Below are 12,604 nucleotides of genomic sequence, written 5' to 3'. Positions count from 1 at the left end.
CCACTGCACATGGTTGCAGTGAGGCTGAGAGAAGAAAACGACTTGGAAAACTAGAAAGTGAGCGATGTGGCTGTGGAATTGCTGCAAGTGGAACATGGGTGTTGGAGGGAGACCCATGTCAAGAGACTGAATTTCTCATCTGCCCAAACCCCTACCTGTTAGGAGGGTCCCCTGGGAGTTCCCATGCTGCCACCCCTGCAAGTCTATATCTGGGAACCTGGGCTCGGTAAGCATAGAATTGGGACAAGGGACACCGTGAGATTGCTAGGGAACCCTGAGCCTTCCAGTTTGTCACCCTGTCCCCAGAGTCCCCCTTAACCCGAGGCCACACCCAGCATGTGCCAACCCCTCCAGGGCAACCAAATGCTGCTCGCTACTCTGCTAGGGACACAAATGGTGGAAATGAGGGATTAAAGGAGAGCAGAAGGGGATCAAGTTTGGGGAGAGAAGAGAAGACTGGGCTGATAAGGAAGAATCCTAGTGGCCACAGGACATTTGCAAAGAAATGGTTTTATCAGTTTACAATACAGTTCTCATCAGGTGAATAGCTCCTCCTAAAAAATAGTAGTCTACAAAGTAGCTACTGTTAATATCCCGACTCAAAGACAAGCTGCACATCAGAGAATCAGAGAGATGGTGTAACTGCCGAGGGCTGCACATCAGAGTCAGGATCAAACCAGGTCCAGTGAAAACTACAGGCCAGTGCTACAGACGCAGATCACAAATACCCACATTCTAGAATGTTCCAGAACCCATCGTGTAACACAGATGCCAAAATCCATCTGAAAAAATTCTTAAATGTTTTGAGCCCTTCATCTTAAGAGCTGCTGGTTTTAGGCTGCAGGCCTCTTGCAAGTGAGATGTACTTTCCCGGATGCATTCAGAAAGGATCTTGTATTTATAGTGTGTGAATCACACTAATCTCGTGAATGAGCATCAGCATAGAGACCTTGGACTGTGCCCTACCCATGACCTTCCTTCTGCAGAAAATAAATGTTCACTTCAGTGGAAAACTACAGACTGTCTGCACGCAGCACCATCTTCCTGGTTACTGGATTCTAGCCTTTCATTGTCTTTCAGCTGTTTTACAACTCTGTAAATTGCAGTCACTGATAAATCCCCTCCTTAGAGGTTCCCCCCATCCCCTTGTGGAAAACTCAGTTTCACCTACATCTGCCCATTCATTTCAATATTCCTGACTTATAAACGTGAATGTCCTTTTGCTGCCGGTTGTAACATCCACCTGGTTCCCTTCTGAGTTAAACAAAATGTTTAACACGTATTCATTTTTTTTTTTATCTGTATGGGAGTCATGATTAGTCATGATTTTATCTTTTCTTGAAAACGATCTTTTTTTTTCTTCTTTTCTGTACGCGGGCCTCTCACTGTTGTGGCCTCTCTCGTTGCAGAGCACAGGGTCCAGACGCTCAGGCTCAGCGGCCATGGCTCACGGGCCCGGCCACTCCGCAGTATGTGGGATCCTCCCGGACCGGGGCACGAACCCGTGTACCCTACATCGGCAGGTGGACTCTCAACCACTGCGCCACCAGGGAAGCCTGAAATTGATCTTTTAACACACGGTCTTAACGAGACCTGGCTCTCCCTCTGGTTAAGCCTCTAACCAGCTACTTGACCCGAAGACACAATCTCTTTAGGCCTGAGGGTAAGGAAGGGCAGAGGGAGCTGCCTTTCTGAGTTCTTGTTTGGGGCGAGGCTGGAGAGCTGGGGATGACTGATTATCCCTGACAGGGTTTCAGCAAGGGTACGAAGCAGACGGAGGTGGACCTGGGATGGGCACCAGGCCTGCCTGACTGGGAGGCCCAGGCTGTGACCACCTGCCACTCGGTGGGGCCAGGGATGGCCCACACTGATGCTGGGGGGCCGGCCCCTGCCCCACAGAGCCCTCCCCACATCTCCTCACATCCCCTCCTTACATCTGAGGAAGCTGAGGTCCAGGGAGATGCCATGCACAGCCAGCGGCCACAGTGGGACCATACCCTGGGATTTCTAACTCAATCTTTAGGGCCTGCTCAAAGCAAGGTCGGTAGGGCCTGTCCTCTTCCCCGGTAAAGGGGCCCCAGAGGGTGAGGGGCAGGGCCTCCTCTAGACATAACCCTTGACAAGAACTTGGGGTTGAAGAGATCTGGGCTTCTCAGTAATGATGACGCTGACAGTAATAACAACAGCTACCATCTCGTGGGCAGGAAATGCCCGTATGAAACAGGAGGGAAGGGGGCAGGGCACAACCTTTAAAAGAATGACACAGCCCGAGGACACGACATAAACTGATTAGAACCAAATGGGTCCAAGATGTCGGATGAGTCGACTTCCACTAGACGTTGAGCCTCAGTATACGCTCACTGTAACACGTCAACAAGCTGAATAACACACCCCCAGGCGCCATGACAGTTCCAAGGCCGACCATAAAGGTCAAAAAGTGGGCGGTGGCCCGATTTCTGGAAATCCCCGCCCCTTCCCCAAAATAGCTGGACCACTCCCCCCACTCATTGGGAGATGATACCCACCCCTATAAAACCTGACAACCCTGCACCCTGGTGCCTTTCTCGCTTTCTGAGATGGCCCATGCTCTGTCTGTGGAGTGTGTTTCTCTCTAAATAAATCCACGTCTTACCTATCACTTTGGCTCTCACTGAATTCTTTCTGTGATGAGACATCAAGAACCTGAGCTTCATTAAGTCCTGAGACCAGGTGTGTGATCTCCGTTAAAAGAACGGTGGGTTCAAGTCCCAATCTGGGTTTTGGTTGGGTTCGAGTCCCAGTATTACCGAGTCCAAGCTTGCTCTGCTCACCCCCAGTAAATCGGAGACGAGGCGTTGAGGCAAGGAATAACGACTTTATTCGGAAAGCCGGCAGAACGAGAAGATGGCAAACTAATGTCTCTGAAGAACCATCTTCGCGGGGTTTGGATGCCAGTTTTTCTTTTACAGAACAGAGAAGGGGAGGAGATGAGGAAGTCAAGTAAAAAGGCCATAAGATTTGCAAATGTCCCCTGGAATGGCCAGCCTCAGGGAGGGGATGTGTTCATTTCTTCTTTCTTTCTTTCTCTTTCTTTCTTTCTTTCTTTTTAAAAACTATTTATTTTATTTTTATTTATTTTATTTTTATATTTGGCTGCGTCAGGTCTTAGTTGAGGCACTCGGGATCTTTCATTGCAGTGCGGGCTTCTCTCTAGTTGTGGCATGTGGGGTTTCTTTCTCTCTAGTTGAGGCACGCGGGCTCAGTAGTTGTGGCATGTGGGCTTAGTTGCCCCACGGCATGTGGGATCTTAGTTCCCCAACCAGGGATCGAAACCACGTCCCCTGCATCGGAAGGCAGATTCTTTAACACTGGACCACCAGGGAAGTCCCAATTTCTTCTTTCTTGCAGCCATCCACAGGTGGACAGGGTCAGGATGTTTCCCTGAACAAAGGCACTTTGGTTTAACATTCAGGTAGAGGGGCAGGGTTCCCTGAGGCAGGCCACTTTGTATAGACAGTATCCTCTTAGTGAACAAAAGCAATGGGAAGCAAAGGTTAAAGTGAAAGAAACAGATCCAACATGAAGTCAGATTTGACTCTTCCCTGTTACACCAGCACGTGGGTTCAAGTCCCAATCTGAGTTGCATGGTTTCACATAGACATGGTCTCTTTTAGTCCTTGCTCCTGCCATGAAGTAATTACCTGTGATCCCACCCTTCAGACAAGGAAACTAAGGCTCAGGTCGCACCACGAGTGGCTTCCAGCTCTAAATCCCTTTCCTCCACTGCTTTTGCTGCCTAGCAAGTCACTTACTCCTCTGATCTCTTCTTCCTTCGTCTGTAAAACAGAGATACTTATAATTTCCTCATCACAAATAGTGTATGACTAAGTGCAATGTGGTTCTCTGGATTGGATCCTGGAACGGAAAAAGGACATTGGTAGAAAAACTAGTGAATAGTTTTTTTTTAATATAAATTTATTTATTTTATTTATTTTTATTTTTGGCTGTGTTGGGTCTTTGTTGCCGTGCGTGGGCTTTCTCTAGTTGCAGGGTGTGGGGGCTACTCTTTGTTGCGGTGCGTGGGCTTCTCATTGGGTGGCTTCTCTTGTTGCAGAGCATGGGCAGTAGGCGCACAGGCTTCAGTAGTTGTGGCACTTGGGCTCAGTGGCTCATGGGCGCTAGAGTGCAGGCTCAGTAGTTGTGGCGCATGGGCTCAGTTGCTCCGCGGCATGTGGCATCTTCCAGGACCAGGGCTCGAACCCATGTCCCCTGCATTGGCAGGCAGATTCTTAACCACTGCACCACCAGGGAAGCCCCTAGTGAATAGTTTTGTACCACTGTTGTTTTCCTCGTTTGGACAAATGTGCTGTAGTTATGTAAGATGTTATCAAAAAGGAAACTGGTGAAATGTGTAAGATAACTCTCTTTGTGATCTTTGTAACATTTCTGGAAATCTAAAAATTATTCTAAAATTAAAAGTTTATTATTTTAAAAGTAACTGGACAAAGGAGAAGGCTGTGAGCTCCAGGAGGCACTGCCCTTCGCTGACAGGAAGACACGAGGACAAGAGGAGGCCATTCTGCAAATGAATCTGTTTGGCTGGGAGGAGGGGAAACGTCTGCAAAAGGGGGAGGGATCTACTGATGGAAGAGAGGGCAGGGAAGGAGAGGTGGGGGACCCAACCCAATTTATGTGGATTTCTGTTCTCAATAGTTCCCAGGATCAGAGCAAGCCCCTGGTGGCCCCATATGGCTGTGGCCAGGCAGGCAGTGCAAACAAAGCCTTGGGGCTGCCATTCCCCCACCCAGGGGGTCTCCGTACGGCCTGGGAGTCCTGGGGTGCGGTGGGGGACCACGCCAGCAACAAGGAGACAGATGCCAAATGAGGGGTGGGTGGAGAGGAGATTTCAGAAAATCAGGGTGAGCTTTAACCAGCGTGGGTGGCATTTTTTTTTTCCTTTCTGTAAACAGAGCAAGAATTCCTTGGGAGAGAAAATACAATCCAGCCCAAGAATCTTGAGCTGGTCCTTTAAAGCCAGCGGGGCTCTTGCAAAGTTCAAGTTGAGACCGGCTGGAGCAAGAGAGAAACCTGAGAGGTATTAGCCTGAAGGCCAGATCAGAAGGCAGATCCAGAAAGGCCAGGGAGGGTTATGAAAGCTCTGTTTGGGGCCTCTGAGTCATGGGCCAGTCAGCTTGGGACTGTGGCCTGGCTGAGCCCAGATGGAACCTCCCTTGAAAATCTACACCCCTCCATCAGCACCCCACCCCCACCTCCTGGGCAGGGCACAGCTCTGGGATGGCCACAAGCAGCTTGCCTGGAGCTTCCACTTCATTCATTTTTTCATTCATTCATTCAAATATTCCTTGACCCCTTCTGTATGCCGTCATTGCCCTTGGCACAGAACTCAGTTTAATGAGGGAGAGAGAAAACAGAACAGCCTCTGCTGGGGGACACACATAACTGGCAGGTCAGGAGAGGAAAGCTGGGGAGAGCGTGACGTCCACTGTAGGATGAGTGGGGGTCAGCGAGCTGCTCTTCCAGAGCGTCCCAGGTGCTTGCTCTCTGAGCTGGGCAGCTGCATGTTGCTGGGGGCGTGGCAAGGGGTGGGAATGAGGTCCAGCCAAGGTCAGGACCAAGTCAGCAAGGGCCCTTGGGCTGTGTGAAGAGGATGGGACTTTATCCCTGAGGGCAATGGCCGGATGGAGGAACCCCAAGCCCTGGTAGAAATCCAGAGCCAGGGAACCAGAGGACGTGGAATCCAGCTGCGCATTCTCACAGAAGTGGAGACTGGAGCCCAGAGAGGGTGTGAGACCTGCCAGGCTCACACAGCAGGGTAGCACCATGCCCAGGTGTCCTGATTTCCACAACAGGGTTTTTCCCGCCCCTCCCACTGTTTCTATTATCTTCCAAGACTTACTTGTGGACCCAGGCAGGTATCTGAAAACATCTCGAGGTAGAAGAACGAAGGGTGTGGGCGGGCGAATTGGGTCGGTGTTTTGAATAGGCTGACCCAGGGCAGAGGATCCCCTGGGGGAAGGAGGGCAGAGTTGACTTGCCCCAAAGGATGACGTGAGTCACTGGGGAGCAAGGCTCGCACTTCCTCCTTCCTTTGGGCTTTGGTCTCAGTTCCCTAGAAGGAGGCACAGCCTGGATTCCTGGGGGCGGCCCCCCTCCGGGCAGGTCCAGACTGGGGTGCCGGGCCATCTGCAACCCCAACTCCTTCACACTTCCTTTCTGAGGCCCTGGTAAGTTTCCCTTTTGGCCCCTGGTCTGACTCAGGCTCAGCCCGTCACGTGGACGTTGGCTGCATGAAGGTGCATCCTCCCCGCTCCCACCCTGAGCTCAGCCACGCTTCCTCTGCCCTGGGCCACGCCCCCTCCTTTTTCTCCGGAGGAGGAGCCGCTCCGGCAAAGAACCCGTGGCAGCCCAGCCATGGAACAAAATACCGACTGCAGGGTAGGGCTCTTCGGAGACCAGGTCACCAGGAAGCCCCTGGACAGAGGACCAGAGATAATGATCCCTCGTGGCCGTCACCGATTGAGGACCTACTATGTGTCAGGTGCTAACGCAGCCAACAGCCCCAAGAGGCAGAAATACTAGTGTCCCCATTTTATAGGGAGAAGAGAAGGTGGGCCACGGTCATGGGGAGTGAAGGATCGTGACATCCGGGTAGCCCCGAGGACCCACTCGGGACTCAGGTCACGGATTTTTTTTAAGTGGGTGCGGCTGGGATAATTCCCTGGTGGTCCGGTGGTTAGGACTCCGTGCTTTCACTGACGATGGCCCAGGTTCAATCCCTGGTGGGGGAACTAAGATCCCGCAAGCCGCCGGGCACCGCCAAAAAAATAAAAAATAAAGTGAGGCGTCTGGCAAGGTGGCGTGTTTTGCTCCAGGCGCATCCAGCTGCCCAGGGGAGGCGCAGAGTGGGCGGAGAGTTGGGTTTGACTAGGGTTGGGGTCAGGAGCAGGGAAGGTGGTGGAAGTGTCAAGTGACAGGGTAGGAAGGGCAGGGAGGAAGGAGGGGCTGAGGAACAGTGAGCAGGGGGTGGGCTCCGTGACCGCTGGGGTTGGGGTACCAGAGGGAAGGGAGGAGGTGAGGGGCAGAGGGTCAGTCAGTGGAAATCATCGAGGTGGTGCAGGCCCTGGCTCTGGGGCTCTGAACGCCGGGGCAGCGTTTGCTAGCAGGATGTGAGCTGTTTGCTTCCCTTTGTGTCCTCATCCCGCAGGCTGCAGGGAACAGGCGCTCCGCGAATATTTATGGAGTGAATAAGTGGCTACTTGGGGAAGTCTGGGGTGGGGTGACTTTCCTCTTTCTACTGTGGTTTTTTAATAACAGCTTTATTGAGCTATAATTTACATACCACAAAATTCAGCCTTTTGAAGTTGGGTTTTTTTTTTTAACAGTAGTTTTTGGTATATTCACAGAATTGTACAGCCATTGCCACTATCTAATTTCAGAACATTTGATCACCCCCAAAAGAAACCCCATACCCCCTTTCCCCATCCCCTCATCCCCTGGCAATCACTAATCTACTTCCCAGGGGTTTGCCTATTTTGGACATTTCTTTCTTTCTTTTTTTTTTTTTAAATATCTATTTATTTATTTGGCTTTGTTGGGTCTTAGTTGAGGCACACGCAGGTCTTGGTTCCCCAACCAGGGATCGAACCCACGTCCCCTGCATTGGAAGGTGGATTCTTAACTACTGGACCACCGGGGAAGTCCCATAGTTTGGACATTTCTGTCAGTGGAATCATACGCTACATCGTGTTTTGCATCTGGCTTCTTTCACTTAGCACATTTTCAAGGTTCGTCCATGTTGTAGCTTGTGTCAATACTTCATTCCTTCTCATTGTCAAATAATATTCCATTGTGTGAATATACCACATTTTGTTTATCCATTCATCAGCTCGTGGGCACTTGGGTTTCCATTTTTTTGGCTGTTATGAATAATGCTGCTATAGGGCTTCCCTGGTGGCGCAGTGGTTCAGAGTCCGCCTGCCGATGCAGGGGACACGGGTTCGTGCCCCGATCCGGGAAGATCCCACATGCCACGGAGCGGCTGGGCCCGTGAGCCATGGCCGCTGAGCCTGCGCGTCCGGAGCCTGTGCTCCACAACGGGAGAGGCCACAACAGTGAGAGGCCCGCGTAAAAAAAAAAAAAAATGAAAAATATAATGCTGCTATAAACATTCATGTACAGGTTTTTATGTGGCTATATGTTTTCATTTCTCTTGGGTATATACCTAAGAATGGAATTGTTGGGACAATTCTTACATGTTTGAATTCTTTAAAATGAGCACATAATTCTTTTACGAAAAACCAATTTAAAAAAAAGTCATTTTTCTGGGGCCTTCTCTGGCAGTCCAGTGGTTAATACTCTGTGCTCCCACTGCAGGGGGCACTGGTTTGATCCCTGGTCAGGGAACTAAGATCCTGCATGCCATACGGCGCAGCCAAAAAAAAAAAAATCGTTTTTCAAAAAAGATGATCTGAATCCATAGAAAAAAACAGTGCATCAAAATCTGTGATAGGGAGGAGGTGAGGATGGCCAGGACTGAGGCCACCACCTGGTCGGTGTGTGACTCTGAGCAAATCACAGCCCTTCTCGGGGCCTGGCCTGTGAAATGGGGGTGGGGCAGGGTGGACAGGGCAGCAACAGAGGATTGAGCTGGAATGAAGACTTCTCAGGGCCCACCCAACCCTGACAGCTCAAGGTCTTGAGGCGGGCTGGGTTTCCACACCTGGTTAGAGAAACAGATGAAGGAAATGATCTGGTCTTTTGAGTTCTTTTCCTGAAAGAATAAACAACATGATACTGGTGGTCCAGGCAACAAGGCCAAATTCAACCCAGAAGAATGTTTTAGGTCACTCCCTCTACAATTCCTCATTGAGATGAAGACATATTTAACTCTACCTGCTATTTATCTTCCACTCTAAACCAGTGCTTCACAAACTAAAATGTGCATAGGAAATCCTGGGGATCTTAATATGCAAATACTGAATTGATAGGTCAGAGATTCTGCAATTCTAATGAGCTCCCAGATGACATCAATGCAGCTGGTACCCAGACCACAATTTAAATAGCAAAGGTCTAGGGACTTTCCCGGCCGTCAGCGCGGCTGAAATAAGTAGCAAGGCTCTCTCCCTTTGCAATTTTCTCATTATCCATTAGGAAATCTGTCCATATTGGATGTATTTTTTTAAATCGATCTCCTCCACTTCATTTTTTTTTTTCAGTTTTACTTTTTGACCGCGCCCCGCGGCATCTTAGCTCCAATCGAACCCGCGCCCCTGCAGTGGAAGCGCGGAGTCTTAACCACTAGACCACCAGGGAAGTCCCTATTGGATGTATTTTAATGGAGCTCTTGGAGTTGTTGGATGAGTAGGTGAATGAAAGAACAAAATGCTTATGTCTGTCCCAGGAAGAGCGTAAAGGGAAACAATGTCATTTCGTCCTTGCAATAACACTGTGAGGTTAGAAGGTTATCCCCATTTTGCAAATGGGGGGTGGGGGCGTGTTCAGAGAGGGCGGGCAAATGGCAGAGTTACGGCTTGTTCTTTGGTCTGACTCCAAACGTAGTGCCCGCTCCCTGACACTGCTCGGTTCCCACTTCCCTCTCTCTCCTGCATCTCTGGAGCCGCCATTCAGCCTCGGATTTGGAAACACTTGCTAGCCCTAGATAGAAAAGGGGTTAAAGACACCTAAGCCCTAGGAGCTGCTCCCACAGACATGAAAATTTATGTGACAAAGATGTTCCCTGCAGCAGCCTTTATAACAGAGGAGAACTAGAAATTCCATTGCACTCAGTGGAATTGCTAAAAGATGACTTAAAACTATAGAAACTGCCTTCCTGTTAGTTTGTATCACTTGTCATCTCCTTCTTGGCTTTCATTACTACTTCTTGTTTGTTTCTTGTCTATGTCTGTTTCATCCAGTAGAATGTAAATTATTTGAAAACAAGAACATTGTTGGGTCCCTAACTTCTGAGCAGGGGCTCAATAAATGTGGAATGAATGAACCTAAGCATTTTGCAATAGCAAGTAAAGAAGCTATTGCAGAGTGTTATGCACAAGATGATTCTTTTTTTTTTTTTAAATGTTTGAATGCAGGCAGAGAAAAATCTCTAAGACCATATATTAATTATCTTGGGGATTGGGACTGGGGATTAGGTGTGGGTGATCCTCATTTTCCATTGTTTCATTCTGACTTTTTTTTACTACAAACATGAATTTCTTTAGTAATAATAAAAATAAATGTTTTTAAAAGAATAATCATCCAGACTTCTTTCTATGTACGCAAGCATGGATATATGAGGACGTTTATTCCAGCACTATTTATACTGGCAAAAAAAATGGAAATTATCATTTGCCCACTTTAAGATATATATTGTTTTAATTTTTTACAATGAATATTGTAATGGACTGAATGTTTGTGTTCCCTCAAAATTCATGTGTTGAAATCCTAATCTCCAAGGTGATGATATTAGGAGGTGGGGCCTTTAGGAGCCCTCATGAATGAGATTAGCGTCCTTATAAAAGAGACCCCAGAGATATCCCTCACCCCTTCCACCATGTCAGGATACAGCAAAAAGATGGCCATCTATGAAGGAGGAAGCAGGAACTCACCAGATACCAACTTTGCCAGTGCCTTGACCTTGAACTTCTCAGTCTCCAAAACTGGGACAAAATAAATTTCTGTTGTTTATAAGCCACCCAGTCTATGGTATTTTGTCATAGCAACGCCTATGGACCAACATGGACTTGCACAGTTGAAACAAAATTAACAAGAGGGTGATGTATAGGCTGGTTGGCTTATAACCCATAGAGCAGCCAGCCAGAGAGGCTCCCTGCCAGGCCACAGCGCAGGGGCCACTGCACCTGCCAAGCTTATGTTGTTCTTTCTTCTCCCACGTGTCATGTGAGCAGTAGAAATAGTATCTAGCAACTGTGACCACAAGTGGGGAATAGGTGACCTGCTTTAGAGACCAAATGCCCAACTCTCTGCTGCTGTCTCCTTAGGGACAAAGGTCAAAAGCCCTGCTGAGGGCTTCCCTGGTGGCGCAGTGGTTGAGAGTCCGCCTGCCGATGCAGGGGACACGGGTTCGTGCCCCGGTCCGGGAAGAACCCGCATGCCACGGAGCGGCTGGGCGCGTGGGCCATGGCCGCTGAGCCTGCGCGTCCGGAGCCTGTGCTCCACAACGGGAGACGCCACAACAGTGAGAGGCCCGCGTACCAAAAAAAAAAAAAAAAAAAAAGCCCTGCTGATGCCAGGGGCTTGTCCCTCAAATCAGTCCGTTACCTCCCAACATCCAGGCTTGTCTCTGGAAGCTAGGTTTTCTCTCTCTGGCTCAGCCTTCATGGGCTACCAGCCCATAATGACCACACGCTCAGGACAGCATAAACAAAACCCTTGGATGAGAGAGCTGGGCTATGTTCTTGGAGCAATCTGGGGAAATAAAACTCAAGTCCAACGTCTGGCTCTGTTGGGAGATTTACTTGCCTCATTATTCATGGTAGTGAACCTCTTTTTTTTAAAAAAATATTTATTTCTTTATCTGGCTCTGCTGGGTCTTAGTTGTGGCATGCGGGATCTAGTTCCCTGATGTTGACCTAAAAAAAAAATGTACAATGTGAAAGTTGCAAGTTATGTTTTATTTGGGGCAAAATGAGGACGGTAGCCCAGGAGACCTCGTTTCAGATAGCTCTGAGAAACTGCTTGGAGGAGGTGAGGCGGGAGCCAGGTTGTATAGAAGTTTCATAACAAATTCTTCTAGCCCCTTAAATATCTTTTAAAATTGGGGTAAATAGAACAGATTTGTTTGGCTTTTAATTCTGGGGACCAGTAGGGGGTCCCTTTTGGCCCATTTAACCTTAGGTAGTGTAGTAATATCAAAACTTTGTGTTTTAATCACATAAATGTCCATTTTATTTATCCAATTTTAAATAACCATCTAAAGACTTCTTTATTCATTTGACATAATTCCTTTAAAATTTCTACCTTATTGGAAATAGTATCTAGACTTTCCTTACAGGATTTTTCATGTTAATATTAATTATTCTAATGCTTTTATTAGCATCTGTGAGACCCACTGAGGGAAAGTATAGACCACAAATGAAGCTTCCCAAACCAGTTTTTCTTACTTGTTTTAAGTTAAAGAAGTTCTTAGGTTAATAATCTGATATATTTCTTTCTTCCACCTTTAATTTGATTTTTTTGTTTGTTTTTATAGGTACCAATAAAACAACTGTTTATAATGAGAGTGCTAGATTGACCAATTTGTTAGTTTCTCCAACTTTAAAAGGATCCATCATTTGGCCATTCATAAAGTATATATACTTGTAGTGATTCAAACCATTAAGATGCAAAGGCTTCCCCATAAGAGAGCAGGGGAGGATGTAACCTAAGTAAGATCTGGAGAGTTTACTCTCAAAAATAGTATGGCAGAGGTCAAGTTTTCAAAACACGTACATACACACATAGACATACATGGAACGTCTTAGGAAGATCAGGTAGGACATTTACATCTCAAAGACACAGAAAGAGAAATGCAAGTTTCCCCCAGAAGGCTTTTGTTTAAAGTCAGAATTCTGAAAAAATATTTTTATCAAGCAAGCTTCTTTTTTAA

Source organism: Orcinus orca, chromosome 1 (assembly GCF_937001465.1).
Source record: "Orcinus orca chromosome 1, mOrcOrc1.1, whole genome shotgun sequence".
Lineage (NCBI taxonomy): Eukaryota > Metazoa > Chordata > Mammalia > Artiodactyla > Delphinidae > Orcinus > Orcinus orca.
The sequence above is the reverse complement of the archived record's forward strand: the minus strand, read 5'-3'. Positions refer to the sequence as shown.